This window comes from Balaenoptera ricei, chromosome 4 (genome assembly GCF_028023285.1).
Source record: "Balaenoptera ricei isolate mBalRic1 chromosome 4, mBalRic1.hap2, whole genome shotgun sequence".
NCBI classification, from domain to species: domain Eukaryota; kingdom Metazoa; phylum Chordata; class Mammalia; order Artiodactyla; family Balaenopteridae; genus Balaenoptera; species Balaenoptera ricei.
The window spans coordinates 66,653,767-66,669,568 of NC_082642.1; positions in this window are offsets into that span (position 1 = coordinate 66,653,767).

Below are 15,802 nucleotides of genomic sequence, written 5' to 3' on the forward strand. Positions count from 1 at the left end.
CCTGTAAGAACTAGACACTCTGGGGTTGGGTCCACCAATCTGCTTTCGGAAGCCCTCCTCCAGCTGAGGGCTAAAGTTTGAGATGCACTGGTGTAGCTTAGCACAAAGTGGGTGCAACTTTGGAATGAAAAATACCTGGATTCAGACGCACTGGTGTAGCGTAGCAGAAAGTGGGTGCAACTTTGGAATGAAAAATACCTGGATTCAGATCCTGGCCCTCTGTCATTTTAGGCAATAGCCTCCGTTTCCTCTCTGATCAAATGGAGCTGATGGGCATAGCTAATTCCCAGACTTGCTGAGAGAATTCAATGATACTATATGGGTCAAGCACACAGCAGAAAGTCTAACACACCCTTAGTGCTCAAAATTAGTGTCTAGTGATATTGGTTCATTCAACACATTTATTAGATGCCTTTGATATGAGTCTATATAAAGCCCTTTCTTTTGAAAATGGAGAAGTACAGAAAATTTTAGACATGACACCTTAGACATAATAGTATTTAGTAACTTCATTTTACAAATGGAAAGCATAACATTCAGAGAGGCAAAGTGACATGTTCAAGGACACACTGCTCAATTGCTGGTGTATGGAAGCCCTTTAGGTGCCTCCCAGTGCTCAGCCCTTCAATCAACACATGTTTATCTGTCACTTAATACAGCAATAAGATATGTATTCCCAGGCCTGGTGATTACACAAGTAGGGACTTCGAATTTATCAGTATACTGTCTGAATTAATTTTAATATTAATTGAGCATTCCCAGCTAGAATTGGACACCATTGTTACTTATTTACTTACATTTTGCTTTCTTATTTATATCCTATTCTGTTCCAAAAGGATTTAAGGTGACTCTTGGGCATTTTATCAATGGTTGGAGTTCCAGCCACTATAGCACTAACTGTTGAACCAGTGAATTCCAATAGTTGCTTCCTGGAACTTTTGCAAGAGGCTCTCAGCAAAATGTGCACAATTCTGAGGATCCCAAATGGATACATAAGAGAAGTAGACCACTACCAAGTGCTTTAGGTTAACTGGAATCCCTAGTATAAATTGTTAATCAGATATCAAGGAATATGTGTGGTTCTTTCTTGGTCTCGCATGTACAAAGACATGGGCAGACATTTTGCTATGCCCTTGTCTGGGGAAACTAAATGGTTAATGCTCACCATCACACGCCCAGAAAAAGTCCAATTTACCGACTGGAAGGAATAAGGCACTTTTACTTTAAACAGCCTGTTCTCAGTTTTGTGGGGCTGTTGATATTACTGGGCTAATGACAGATGCCAAGGCGGGAAAATAGGCTGGGTTACTTATAATTCTTTGAATGTGGACACATCAGCTTGTGGGAAGGAAACTATTTAAAATGGGGCTTAGGGAAAGCAAAAAAAAATCCCCTTTCCCCATATGAGATTCTTCCACAGTGTTGTCATGGAATCTTGAAAACCTCTATACAGCGGATCACTCTCGTTGGATATATGCAAATTTTCTGAGATCCAGCGGTTTCCTGCCAGGGAAAAACTTATAATAACAGAGCAAGAATGCAATCCGAGCCCTTGCTCTCTGAAACCCTGAAAGAACAGAGTCGTTCTTGACAGGGCAATTTCAACCCTTGACATTCCAGGAAATAGCTTAATAATGTCATTTAGTCTGGAGTTGTAACCAGTCCTAAGACATGGAGACACAAATTCAGTGTAAAATTTTAAATATCAGTTCGGGGACCATTACTCATTTTCACACAGAGCTTAACAGCAAAGACCACCAACACAAAGCAAAAACTAAGCAAGCCTTCCTAATTAAATTTAACATTGTCCCCACGAATTAAACACAATATAGGAAAGGTTTCTGCCAAGAAATTACAGACACATCCTGAAGACTATTTACTTTCCTGGGTCCTGGGCCCGTGCCATATCCAGGACGTGACCCCCAAACAAAACTGTACTTTGGTCATTAATATATATGCAGAAGTTACCCCCATCCTGGGCCCTCAGAGGCCTTAATGAGACACACTGGCCTTTACATTCAATGTGTTTCATTTTTTCTGGGTACAGTGCAGCTGAAAAAGGTTACAAGACTCAGGTTAAAAGTCAGGAAATGGATCAGGACCCCACACTATGACATCATTTTCTTGCAATGCAATGAAGCAATGACATTTCCTTCAGGAAAAATGATTAGAGCTGACAAACTGCCATAGTTAGCTGCAGCGTTTGCCATGGAAGTTGTCAGGCCTGCCTCGTTCCAGCTCCTGCCACCCTCCCTCCTGTTCTTTGGCTGGGGCTTCCCAGGGGTCAGTGAGAAAGAGTGAAAGAGACCCAGTCCACTTCTATTTAGTGACAGTCCTGATATATTTAAGATAAAGATGTGTTAAAACATTGTTACAAAAATTGTGGAATTTTTTAGTTATTAGAGCAGTTAGTACTTCAGACAAAAAAATATATGTATAATTTTGCCACTTGCAAAGTGATTTCCAGATTATTTTTTTTATTTTTTATTTTTTTAAAACACCCTTCCTTTAAATTTATTTATTTTTATTTATGGCTGTGTTGGGTCTTCGTTTCTGTGCGAGGGCTTTCTCTAGTTGTGGCAAGCGAGGGCCACTCTTCATCGCGGTGCGCGGGCCTCTCAATATCGTGGCCTCTCTTGTTGCAGAGCACAGGCTCCAGACGCGCAGGCTCAGTAATTGTGGCTCACGGGCCTAGTTGCTCCGCGGCGTGTGGGATCTTCCCAGACCAGTGCTCGAACCCGTGTCCCCTGCATTGGCAGGCAGATTCTCAACCACTGCGCCACCAGGGAAGCCCCCAGATTATTTTTTTTATTTTTTTATTTTTTATGTATGTGGTAGGTTAGTTACGTTTCTTGACCTTGAAGAAGTGGCCTTCTGTAGGAGATGTCCTATGCGTCCTAGCGGCCCATTCCCTCTCGTCACCCGAGCTATATGCTCTAGGGAGTCCCCCTAAGAGGGCTGAGTACGGTCTTCTTTTTTTTTTTTTAATTTTATTTATTTATTTATTTTTATTTTTGGCTGTGTTGGGTCTTCGTTTCTGTGCGAGGGCTTTCTCTAGTTGCGGCGAGCGGGGGCCACTCTTCATCGCGGTGCGCGGGCCTCTCACTATCGCGGCCTCTCCTGTTGCAGAGCTCAGGCTCCAGACGCGCAGGCTCAGTAGTTGTGGCTCACGGGTTTAGTTGCTCCGCGGCATGTGGGATCTTCCCAGACCAGGGCTCGAACCCATGTGCCCTGCATTGGCAGGCAGATTCTCAACCACTGCGCCACCAGGTAAGCCCCCCCCAGATTATTTTTAAAACTGATACATAGGCAGAGCCACCAGGGGTGATTGTGCAGGTTGGCCAAAGGCAGAGCGGGATTCAAAGCTAGCTCACTCTCCGATTATCAAACCATGGTTGCTGGTTCAGGACTAGATCTGCCTTTTTCGGATTCACACAGACGTCTCACAACCAGTGACAAATGGTCTTGCAGTGGGACACAGTTTGAAGGTGAATGATGAACCAGTCTTCTCCTTTCAATCCTGGGTGTCTCTGTAACTGTAGGCATAACATCTTGGGGCATACCTCTAGAAGTGTGAATTCGAGGACCTGCCTAATTGTGAGTTCTGGGCCAAATCTGCCTCCTGGCTGGGTCACCTCAGCAATAGGGAGTCCTTTGGGGATTTATGAACAGGTGCTTCCAATATGCCAACACAGGGGGTGTGAGGCACCTAGCTTGGCGAGTGCGAGCTCTGGGCTAGGTTTCAGCCTGGCCAGGTGCTCTCGTGTGCAAATCGCATTAACTATAGTGGCCCTACTGTTCCCCAGATGGTAGACTCTGCTCTGGACTCCACATGCAGACAGACCTGCTCCAGTCCTTCAGACCAATTTAGAGACACGACTGAGGCAAGAATTATTTAAGAGCTGGGGCCAACCCCCTGGGACTCCACACCAAATCACCCTTGCTTGTCCATGTGTGGCCTTGTGACTTGGTTCAATAACTGGGTTTCTGCCTTGGACACGGGATCCAGTGGCTGAGTAGCTGGTGAGTACTGCCTGGGAACAAGTGTCTATTCCCTCGACTTACTGTTACCATGCCCCTTCTGGAAACCACAGGTGTGCTCATAAACAATGAAGGGAGGGGTCCAGCCTTATCATCTTCTGTCATTTTTCTTCTCTTTATCTTCCTTCTGGACCCTCCTGGGAGGTAGTGGAATCTACCAAGCAAAGACTGCAGATATGACAGAAAAAAACAGCTTCCTGATGCTTCTTTTGTCCATTTCAAAACAGAATTTATACTAACTCACTTGTATGTCAGTGGGGGAGAGAGATCAGGAGTGACAAGTTTCTACTCCCCCAAAATCAAACACTTATCATCTCAGAAATGAAAAGTCCTAGAGCCAGGATGGATTTCTACATTAGAAGCAATGTTTCTAGGTATTATGCTAGGTTTGCCAAACAGATTTAAGCTCTCTACAGCAGTTGAGTGGGTAGATGTCAGAGATGCTCTGAGACACAGTTTACACAGCATTTACATCTATAAGTCATTACATAGTAACTGGATGGACCTTGTAGTGACAAATATGCTATCTCTGGAAAAATGTGCAAATATCTGAAGGGCTTATACATTTCCCCAGGATGAGTCAAAACAAGTATAGCTGTCACACCTTTCTTTCATTATCCTGTGGGTGTTCTCTCAAATATGTGGGTCTTCATAAATGAGTCACTGTTTCCAAGGTCTGTCAAAAGTATCAGTGGTCACAAGCCTAGGAAGCATAACAAGCCTAGAAAAAAGTACAGAACTTTAAATCATGGGCAATAATGTAAAATGTCTGAAATTACTGGGGTTTTATTACTCTGCCAAATTTGCAGTCTTATACTATCTAATCACTCCCTTTTGAGGACTCACTATTTCCTATAGTAAACCTATGAGGAATAAAAAGGAATTTGTTTCACATTTGGTGAATCTGTAGAGTCACCAGGTCTAGAGCCGGTACTTTTTGCCATTTGAGTAACCCTTCTGCTTGCTTGCCCATACATGTTGAAACTATCATTTAACTTAAATACACAGATCAGACTTGTTTAAGACTCTACCCTTTCACCTTGCTCTAGGCAGGGAAAAAGATCAAAGCTTCCTGTGTTTTTTAAGGATGACCCCTTCTTTGTTCTGAACACGTCTCACATCTCCTATTTGTAGAAGCTTATGCACAGGCTGAATTGTTTTTCTTTTCTCTAAATCTACTTATCATAAACAAGACCCTCATTGCCCATTTGGCATCCTCAAAAAGGGAATTTACCCATCGGATAGGTTGTTTACCTAATAATGATGGCTTTTTAAATTCATAGTATTAAAACAGATATTTTTAGTACAAAGTGTTGTCAGAACTGATAGGTGAAAAAAGGTGCTTGTAATCAATATGCTCTAAAGATGAGACTGATGTAGAACAGTGAAAAAACTCACCTGTTATCAGTTCTGCCTTGAAATAACCAAATGACAAAGTTTTTATGTATTTTATTTTTACTTTAAAGTGACCCTAATTTATTTATTAATGCATTAATTATTTTCAGGTTGAAGTAAAATATAAATAAATGGTGATGATATCATTTCACTTAGTTCATGAATTTATTATCGATTAAGAATATGCAGGGTACTGGCCAGAAGAAAAGGTGCAAAGAATTGGAAAATGAAATCTCCTAGTCCACAAAACAGAGAGGATACAGAAAATAAACACCACAAAGAAGTTTTAATGGGTTCAATACTCACCAGGCTAAGGTCTGAAAAGAAAATCATTTCATCTTTTGGGGCCTCCTAAGTTTTCTCATCTATAAGACCAAGGAGGCAAAATTAATTGTAAGGTCCATTTAGCCCCTCAATTCTGGGACTAAAAGAAATACGTGCCAGGCCTAAAAATGAATTTAAAGTTGCAAACGCTCACATGCTTTGTTTGGCAAATATCATAAAGAAGATAAGCTCAAAGGTGAATTATGACTGCAGATAGCGAGATGGACGCTATTATGGAGATAGTGAACAACACGAGGCAAAATATGGAGCTTGGCTGTAAACAGGAGAAAATATCTAAGTGGAATGGACAGACTGAGTGGGAGGGAGCAGAGAGCTGTAAAGCAAAACTGGGCTGAGTGCACTGCAAGTCTCAGATCAATCAATCAACAAGGATTTTATTCTGCTCAGGTTACTTTATTTGTTAAGGGATTCTTAAGGGGGCGCCTGAGCTAACATGGTCAAGGATTATAAGCCGTGCTAAGTATAGTACTGCGAAAATACCCTAGCATCCAGGTCCACAAGACTAGTGTAGGAAGGGCATCTGTAAGTAGAGAGGGCTTAGAAAGTATTTTAAGAATGCTCTGAGGTTCAGCTTCAAACAGTAGGTCCTGGCCGAGGATTGTGAAGAACCAGCAGTTACAGGCAACCAGGGGATGGTAAGCAAAATGGAGTTACTCTCTTTAAGCAGAGACTTTGGACGACCACCACTTGGGAGGAGGATTACCAAACTGTTGCCAAAACAACCATTTTGGCTGCTAACCGAAGAAGGATCTTCACATTTCCTCAAGACATAAAATGACACTTCGGTGTAGTAGAAAGATTTCTCACACGACATTTTTCCCAAGAGATAGAGAAGTGAGGAAAACTTGATGCTCTGGAATGACTTATTCTTTTCCACAATAAGAACTAGGTGAAGCCCACTGCATTGCCATTTTGCCTTGATTGTCAGTAAACTGGAAACAAAATTTAGATTTAATTCCAGGACTTACACTTAAATATCTAACCCCCTATTTAAAAAGTTTTAACTTCTCACTTGATCTTTTGCTCATAATTTTGCCACATTCATTTCTTTCATTACATGCCACCTCATTCATTCACTCATTTATTTTAGATATTTATTAAGCATTTACTATGTGCTGGGCACATCAAGTTCTTTCGGAGGCAGGTGGAATGTGGCTCTGGCCTGGCAGGCAGGAGACTCTGTCTCTGGCTTGTGTTGTGTTTAGGTCTTAGGGCTTGATGTTTATATATGGGTTACAATTCAGGCATTTTCCAGTCGAACAAGGGTTCCGGGGTATATAGCTGGTTTTCCTAATAACTCATCCCATCTCCATCTCGGTTAGAGTGGATTTTTCCCTTGAGGGTCTTTGATCCTACAGCTGCAGACATTCTGGCACCAGGGAGGCTTAAAGGTCAAGGCTCCGAGACACACAGAGGTCGATGAAATCAGGGGACATCTTAGCAACTGCTGAGAAGCCGTGGGGGTGAGCACTATGGCTTCCAAGATGGATGGATGATGTCATTTGTGGTATAAATAAGTGTGTGCTTACTAAGCTCTGACTGGGATCCAACAGGTGTGTTCTGGAACAGTGCTGTTTGGATGAGACCATGGAGAAAAAACAGTCAATAAACTTTTGGCTTCCTTTAATCTGTGAAGTCCCCTTCTTTAACTTCTGACTCCCCAAAGTTGAGCATCGTGGGATACAAAGGCAAGAGTGTGAACTTGAACCTCAGTTGCTTCTCCTGTAGAATAAAGGAGCTGGACTCACTAGTCTTCTAGCCCCTTCTAGCTCTAATCATCTGTCACTTTATGACCATCAATTCTACTTCCAGCTTTTTGGCTTCACAGCTCCACACAGATAGTCATCATTTTCATCCTCTTCAAATACAGTGAAAAACAATATGGGAGCAAGTACAGTGGCAACATGTGTATAATGGCAATACTGAAGGACAAGATTGAGACCTAGTTAAGGATTATTGAGTTATTATAGCAAAGACTTACTAGAAGTGGTTATAACTTTTCAGGATAGATTACTTCCTTCATAGCATATCCAAATCCATGGCAAACTGTGTTTACCCAGAGTTCTAATATCTATGTATATATACACCCATATTCGCTCATCGCTTAGCAGAGTGATATGTATATAATAAACATGAAAACTATCTGAATAACTTTTGAACTTAAGAAATGGTTTATAAACACTTATATTTCATATCAGTGATTTGTATATAAAACAATATCTTAGAGTATAAAATACACAGATATAGAGAAGACACAACTCCTGTCTCAAAGAATTTATAATTTAGTGTTAAGTGCTTAAAGATGTATTCAGGTTTGTGTGCAAAACATTTTAATAGATTCAGTGGTTTTTAAAATATGTACATATGAAAGCTCTAAGCTTATCTACAGTGAAATATCAATATTGGGTACCACCTGCTATGCTAAATGCTGAATGTACAAAAAGGTAGCAAAGGTCCCTGCACATTGTATCCCTATAACCTGATCAAAATGATGCATATTCATTCATTCATTCTGCAATTATTGAATGCTTGCCTTGGGGAAAGTACTGTGATAAGCTATTTGGAGGGCAGAGGCATGATTTCTGAATGGTTCCTGTCTTTAAGGATCTTAAAATTTAATGGAGTCAGAAAAGAGCTAATAAAGCAGAATGGAAAAGAAGTATCAGTAAAGAGCTATAGAGAACACTTAGAGGATAGAGTAACTATGCCCAGAGATTAGGAAAGTCTTCATAATGGAGATCACCTTAGAGCAAGACCTGGCAAGATGAACAGTATTTTAATGGTGGAGACAAGGGGGGAAGTTCACCTCAGAAAGAGACCAGTGAGAACAAAAGCACAGAGGCATGAAAATTAATGCATGCTCTGGGAATAGCAAGTAGGCTGGTATGGCTGGAGCACAGGATACAAAAAGGGCAGGGGGAGATGAGGCCAGGAAGTTAGGTTGGAGCCAGCACATGGAGGGCCTCCAATGCCATATTAAATCTACTCATTCTATCCAGCTAATAGTAGGGAGCCAGTAGAGGTTCTGGGGACAAGAACAAATAAGAGGTTGGGTACATATTCAATTTCAAACATGTAACTTCTGAAATAAACTACTGCTAAGAAGCAGTCAAGTAGGGTAGAAGAAAGGGTCTTCTGAGTTAGGAGACCAAGATTTAGGGGCAACATGGCAACAAGAGGAAGTCTTGTGTGATGACGTATTTATACCCGTCACATAGCCAACTCCAACACGTTCTTTAGATCTTAAAGTGAACATTCTTTCCTCAGGGGAGCCTCCCAGCACCTTGATTGTACCATTCTCTCTGTTGTGGAACCACAGAGATTCTTGTATCTTACCTTTGCAGCACGTAGCAGAGTTTGTAATTATATACTTACCTGCCTTCTATTAATGTGTGTGCCCCTCATTGGACTATAAGCTCCATAAGGGCAGGAATAATCTTTCTGTTTTGCTCTTCAATTTTACTGTAGGCTACCCAATATGTCTGACCCAGAGTAGGGACTAATATATGTGATGAATGAATTTTAAAAATATGGGGATGGAGACACTGTTGGAGAAGAATAATGAAAAATAATATTTGGGACTGTATAAGTAGGTGTGGTGGTTTTAAAATATAGCTGCCAAATTCTTTGACCTTGCTCTCATCAAAAGGTAGGATCTATATCCTTTGCTCTTAAATCTGGGCAGCCTTGTGATAAATAGGGTGCAGTGAAGATGATGGTGTGTCATTTCCATGGCTAGTTGGAACTACGTGGTTCTCTTATTAAGCTCATTCTGGGAGAAGCCAGCTACCATGTAAGAAGTTTGACCACCCTGAGACCACCAGGCCAGAGAAGTTACCATGCTGGACAAGCCACGTGCAGCTGTTCCATTCTACAGATTGAGCTCATCTCTACCAAGAAATGTGAGTGAGATTGTCTTGAGCCTTCAAGATTATCTCACCTGCCAGCTGAGCACCTTTGAGTGACCTCAATAATTGCCTTGAAAAGCAAAAGAATTGCCCACCTGAGCATTGCCTGAATATCTGACCCAAACAGTCTGTTTGTACAATAAAATGGTTGTTGATTTAGGCCAGTCAATTTGGGATAATTTGTTACATAGCAGTAGTAACTAAGACATCAACCAATGTCTCAATAGAATCCTCCCCAATAACCCCTTGTTAACAGCTGGAAAAACTGAGATCCAGAGAGATTAACGGATTTGTCCATGGTTCTAAATTGGTAACAGTAAAGCAGGGCCTAGGAATCAGTCTTCTGACCCACAGCCATTGCCTCTTTCTTTCTCATATATAATAATGCATTAAGAAAATTTATGTATAATTATATGCAGGGTCCAAAGAACCACTCTTTGTCATACCATAGTTTTATCCTCATTGATGCTTTATTCCCACTGATAATTAAATGGATTAGTCAAACTCCTTGACATATAAACAAAAAGAAAACAGTGGTCTTCAGTGTGTGGAGCTTACAAATGCTGTAGATGATTCGGACATTTGAATGCAACTACCTCCCAATTAGAGGAAGACACATGTTCAAGTATATAAAACACAATAACATTTCTCCCTAAATTTATGGCATTCAAAATCTCAGGTGACTAGGTCTTCAATGCTGTCAGTTTCAAATTCACTGAAAGATCGTTTCTGCTGAAAGAAAAATGCCGCCTCTATGAATATCAACGTTTTCCTCCTCAGAACACTTTCTTGCTGGTGATTTATTGTGGACAAGCTGCTTCCTGCTCCTTTTGAAAGTTAGATTTTTTTTTTTTTTTTTTTTAATTCTGCAGGTGGAGGAGGAATTCCTCATCTCTTGTCCCCAGGGCAATTTAGTTTAGGCTAATCTTCAGGAGAGAGTTTGGGTATTTGCAACTCACAAACTGATGCTGCCTGATGCCACACAAAAGAGAAAAGGGTCTTGCAGCTGTGTCTGATGTCACTTGGGAACTAATCCAAAAACAAATAAGGAAGACCAGCTCATGCAGTGTGTGTAGGGAAAGAGTCTTTTTAGATTTTTGAATCTTGAGATTGCATCATAGAGATGGAAAGTTTTTCCTTAAAAAAGATCAAAGATATTACCTTTTTGTTACTGGCAATGCCATTTTTTTTTAAAGTTTTCATTTGTGGAAAACAACAACTTAGTAATCTGATGCATATGCATTCCATAACTATATCTCAAAGAAAACTATGTACACTGATGACTCAAAAGTTAATGTTTATCTCATTACATTCTTCCTATTCCTACAGTGAAACTCATCAACAATCTAAGGAAAGACAAATGTTAAATTCAGTTCTATTCAGAAGTTCTCATAATCACAGCTGCACAGATTTTAACAGATGTTAATTTCTGTAATGTGGAAGGTACCTGTGGAGAGTGTGTGTACCTAGCTTTTGGTGATGTTGTACTACATTAGGACTTTCTCAGTTGCAAAGGCAGAATACCCAATACAAATTAGTTTTAACAAAAAGTGGGGTTGAGTGGCTTACATACCAGAAAAGTACAGACATAGAACAGGCACAGCTAAAAGGGGGGCACACCGGGGCCAGGCTTCTATCTCAGACTCTGTCTCTCTGTTTCTCTCACTCTGTTTTCCTCAGTGTTGGCACTTTCTCAGGCAGGCTCAACCCATGCAATGGAAAAGATGGCCGTTGGCCGTGCTCAGCTTACATTCGGCCGGCTTCCAAACCCAGCAGAAGAATTTCTGGATCACTCCAGACACAGTCCTTGGGTTCATTCTGTCTGGTCCCTCTTGAGTCACATGCCCACCCTTGTGGAATTCTCCTTGGCCACACCTATAAAGTACTGATGATGTATTTTAGAATTTACCAAGAACTATAGTTAGATTTTTAGCATAACTTATTTTTAACTAAAACCTTTGCCCTAAAGAAAGTATATAGGATGGCATGCCAAGATATACAGTTAAGCTTTCCAGAAACTCTGCCTTTCTCCTAAGCTTTCCCACACATCACTCACCTTCTTTTCAATTCCAAAGTTACACAAAGTGTAATCTATATTTGCTTATTCCCCCTTCTTGCCCTAACCCTCCTGCCATCTAATGCCACTCCTCTATAAAATGGCTTTCCCAGCGTCACTCATCACGTCTCTACAGCCACATCCAACGGCATCTTTGTTGGTGCTCCTCCTGTGTGTCCTCTCGGCAGCATCAGACACTGTGAGTCATTCCCCCTTTGCTCAGCTCTCTCTATTCCTGCAGCATGTGCTCCTTCTTTGTGTGATAGGTTCTTCTTGGCTTTCTTTACTAACGTCTGTTATATTCATCATACTCCCTAATTGTAGATGTGCTCCAAAGTTCAGTCTTCTCTTCTAACTTCACAGTCTCTCTTTGGGCAACCTCATCCAGTTCCCTGGCCTCAACATCTCCTATCTGATGTGGACTTTAGAATCTATAAGTCCAGTCTTCTTTCTTTTTTTATGTGCTAGACAATCGTTTTTGAGTGTTTCTCTACATTTGGATGTCTGTCTTAATCCATTCAGGCTACTATAACAGAATACCATAGATTTGGTGGCTTAGAAACAACAGTTCTGGATGATGGACTGTCCAAGATCAAGGCGCTGGCAGATTCTGTGTCTGGTGGAGACCCACTTCCTGGTTCATAAACAGCCATCTTCTCTCTGTGTCCTCACATGGCAGAAGGGGTGAAGGAGCTCTCTGGGATCTCTTTTATAAAGGTACTAATCCCATTCATGAAGACTCCACCCTCATGACCTAGTCACCTCCCAAAGGCCCCACCTCTTAATACTATCACATTGGGCATTAGAATTTCAACATATAAATTTTGGGGGGAGGACACAAACAGTCTATAGTAATGCCCTTCCATCATACTAAACTTGGCATTTTCAGAAGCAGGTATATTAATTCACCCCCACGTTGTCCTCTGTGCCCTAGAAATGTCTCCACCATTCTTCCATTCATCCAGGATAGAAGGAAATGGAATAATTTTCACTATTTATTCTCACCTCATAACCAGGTGGACCTCCCAAGACCCCAGCCTCCACTTTTCTATCCCCACTGCCACTGTCCTAGTTCAGACCTTGATCTACTCTTCTCTATTACAATAACTTCCTGACTTCTTATTTATGTAAATTATCTTACTGAAAATACATGTTCAATATTCTCAAAATTGTTCATTCCATCCAATGCTAAAAGTCCAAAATACTTCATTTCCAAGGCTTTCTATTACTAAACTGAACACTTGTCTCTAATCTCATCTCCCACGTGTTCATTTTAGGCATTCTCTTGTTGGGCCACACCATCCACCCTTCCACATCTCTGCTCATGTTATTCCTTCAGTTTTGACACTGTTCTTTCTTCACCTATCAATACCTTACTCATCCTTTAAGAACCACCTGTGGTAGACAACAGTGTAGCTCATCAAGTGTTCCTGGTTGTCCTCCTGTTAAACACGTAGTAGATTGCACTCTTCTTACCCCTTGGCATCCAGCAGAGTCATATGACTTGCTTTGACCAATGAAATATAAGTACAAGTGACGTATGTCACTTTCCAGCAGAAGCTTTACAAAGTAATGTGAGATTGGCTTTTTTTTTTTTTCTTTCCACTAAAGTGATTAGCAATGTTCCAGATAATTTCTGCCCTGACAGTCTAGAGTAAACATGTCATGAACCAGAGGCCCTACTCAAACCCTGATGGACAAGCAGCATGAGCAAGAAATAAATGTAGGTTGTCTTCATGTAATAAAAAGCCTGACTCCGGTTTTTGATGTTGGACTACTGACATATTTTAAGTCTCACCCCGCCCGCTTCTCTTCTGTCCCACATCTGTACAAGCTGACAAAAAAAAAACCTTGGGTGCTCCTTTCTTTGACGTTGGTAGGAGGTTCAAACCATTCAGGCCCCTTCTCACATGAAGGAACACTCTCTTTGGCCCCATCCTCTGACTACCATAAAAATCTCAGGCCAGTCTCCTTTTCTTGATCACTCAAGCTAGTTTTAGACCAACTTGGGAGGTGTTCCCTGGTCTCCCCAGAAAGCCTCAGTATGTAAGAAACTTTCTCATATCATCTTGGTATATGTGCAACATTATTAATCTTGACATCTGAACAAAATTTGGGGGGTGGGGGTGTGAGTACATCCTCCCTCTGAGAAATAGCCATAATGGTCTGTGATTTGGGGGTTTGGTTACCTTTGGAAAGGTAATAACTGGGGTGCTAAAAAAGTGCTATTTCTTAATCTGTGTGTTTATTACATGGGATTGTTCACTCTGTGAAAATTAATTGATATTTATAATTATAATTTGTGCACTTTTTTACATGTATGTTACACTTCAGTAAAAATATTATTTTAAAAAATTTATTAGGAGTATCCTTAAGAAACTCAACCTTATCTTCTTTATCACTATCTGAGTATACCTATTGAAATGAGGTAGTGTGTGAGTATATATGTATGCAATGGGATGGGGATTAGTGATAGAGAGAAGAAAACAGACATTAAAAGAAAACAGACATTGCTAATTATTAGGCAAGGCAGAATGATATAAATTCTAAATAGAAACACAAGCAATATTCTCTTGGATTGCAGAAGGAGAATATTGGGTAAAGCTTCAGAGAGAAGGTAGTGTATCAGTCAGGGCAGATGAGATTATGCTGCATAATGACTACCTTGAGTTCTATTACCATTGCCATCAGTAAGTCTTGCCTGTCTTTGAACTTCTTATAAATAAAAGCTTACTGTGTGTATTCTTCTGTGTCTAGTTTCTCGTAATCAGCATTACATTTACAAGATTCATCCACTTTGCTGCACGTGTTGGCAGTACATTCCATTTCGTTGCTCTCAAGTATACCGTCATATGAATATACACACAATTCATTTCTCCAGTTTCTTGCTGTTTAGTAATTGGGTTGTTCTCGGGTTTTGGCTGTTATGAATAATGCGCCTATGAACATGTCTTGTGTAAATATATGAATGCATTTCTGTTGGGTTGGCCAAAATGCTCATTTGGGTTTTTTGGTAACATGGTACCGAAAAACCCAAACGAACTTTTCAGCCCACACAATATTATGTATGTACCTAGGAGTGAAATAATTTGGCATAGGATATACATACCTTCTACTTTAGGAGGTACTGCCAAGCTGTCGTCCAGAGTGATTGTACCAACTTACATTCCTACCAGCAGTGTGTGTTTCTCTATGTCTTTGCCAGCTCTTAGTATTTTCAGTCCTTCTAATTTTAGTCATTCTGGTAAAGGCATAGTGGAATTACATTTGTAGTTCCCTGAAGGTTAATAATGTTTATAGGCCATTTGAGTATCTTCTTTTGTGACATCTCTGTTTCAGCCTTTTGCACATTTTTCTACTGGATTGTCTGGTTTATTTCTTATTGATTAATAGTTGTTCTTTAAATATTTTGGCTATGAATCATTTGTGAGTTCTATGCATTGCAAATATATTCTTCTATTTTGTGGTGTGCCTTTTTGTTCACTTAATGGTGTCTTTTGATAACAGAAGCTCTTAATTTTATCCAAGTCCAATATGCCAATCTTTTCTTTTATTGTTAGTATTTTCTGTCTTGTTAAAGAAATATTTTTCTACTCCAAAGCCACAAAGATATTTTCCTATGTTATTTCCTAGAATCTTTACTGTTTTTCCTTTCACATTTAGTTCTATAATCCATCTGGAATTGCTTTTTTAGTATGGTGTGAGGTAAGGGGGTTAAGATTCATTTTTCACACGTATATATCCAATATATGTATGTCCATTGATTCTCAGTGTAATTTCATCCATTAAACACATTAATTATTTCTCCAATCCCAACTTCCCTAAGATTATTATATTACTCTTGAGGTTCCTAAATCACTGACTATCAGATGGCAGCCTTTGTTAAAAACTCTTCCTGGTTTCCTGAAATCATTTTACTGGTAGTGGGTGGGGGGAGACCATTACACTTCCTTATCACTAATCCTAGAGATTGGCAGGCTGGCACTTCCTCCCTAACCAGCAATTTCAAGGCTTTGAGGAAATAACAATAATTTTTGTCCACCAAAATAAAGTAACT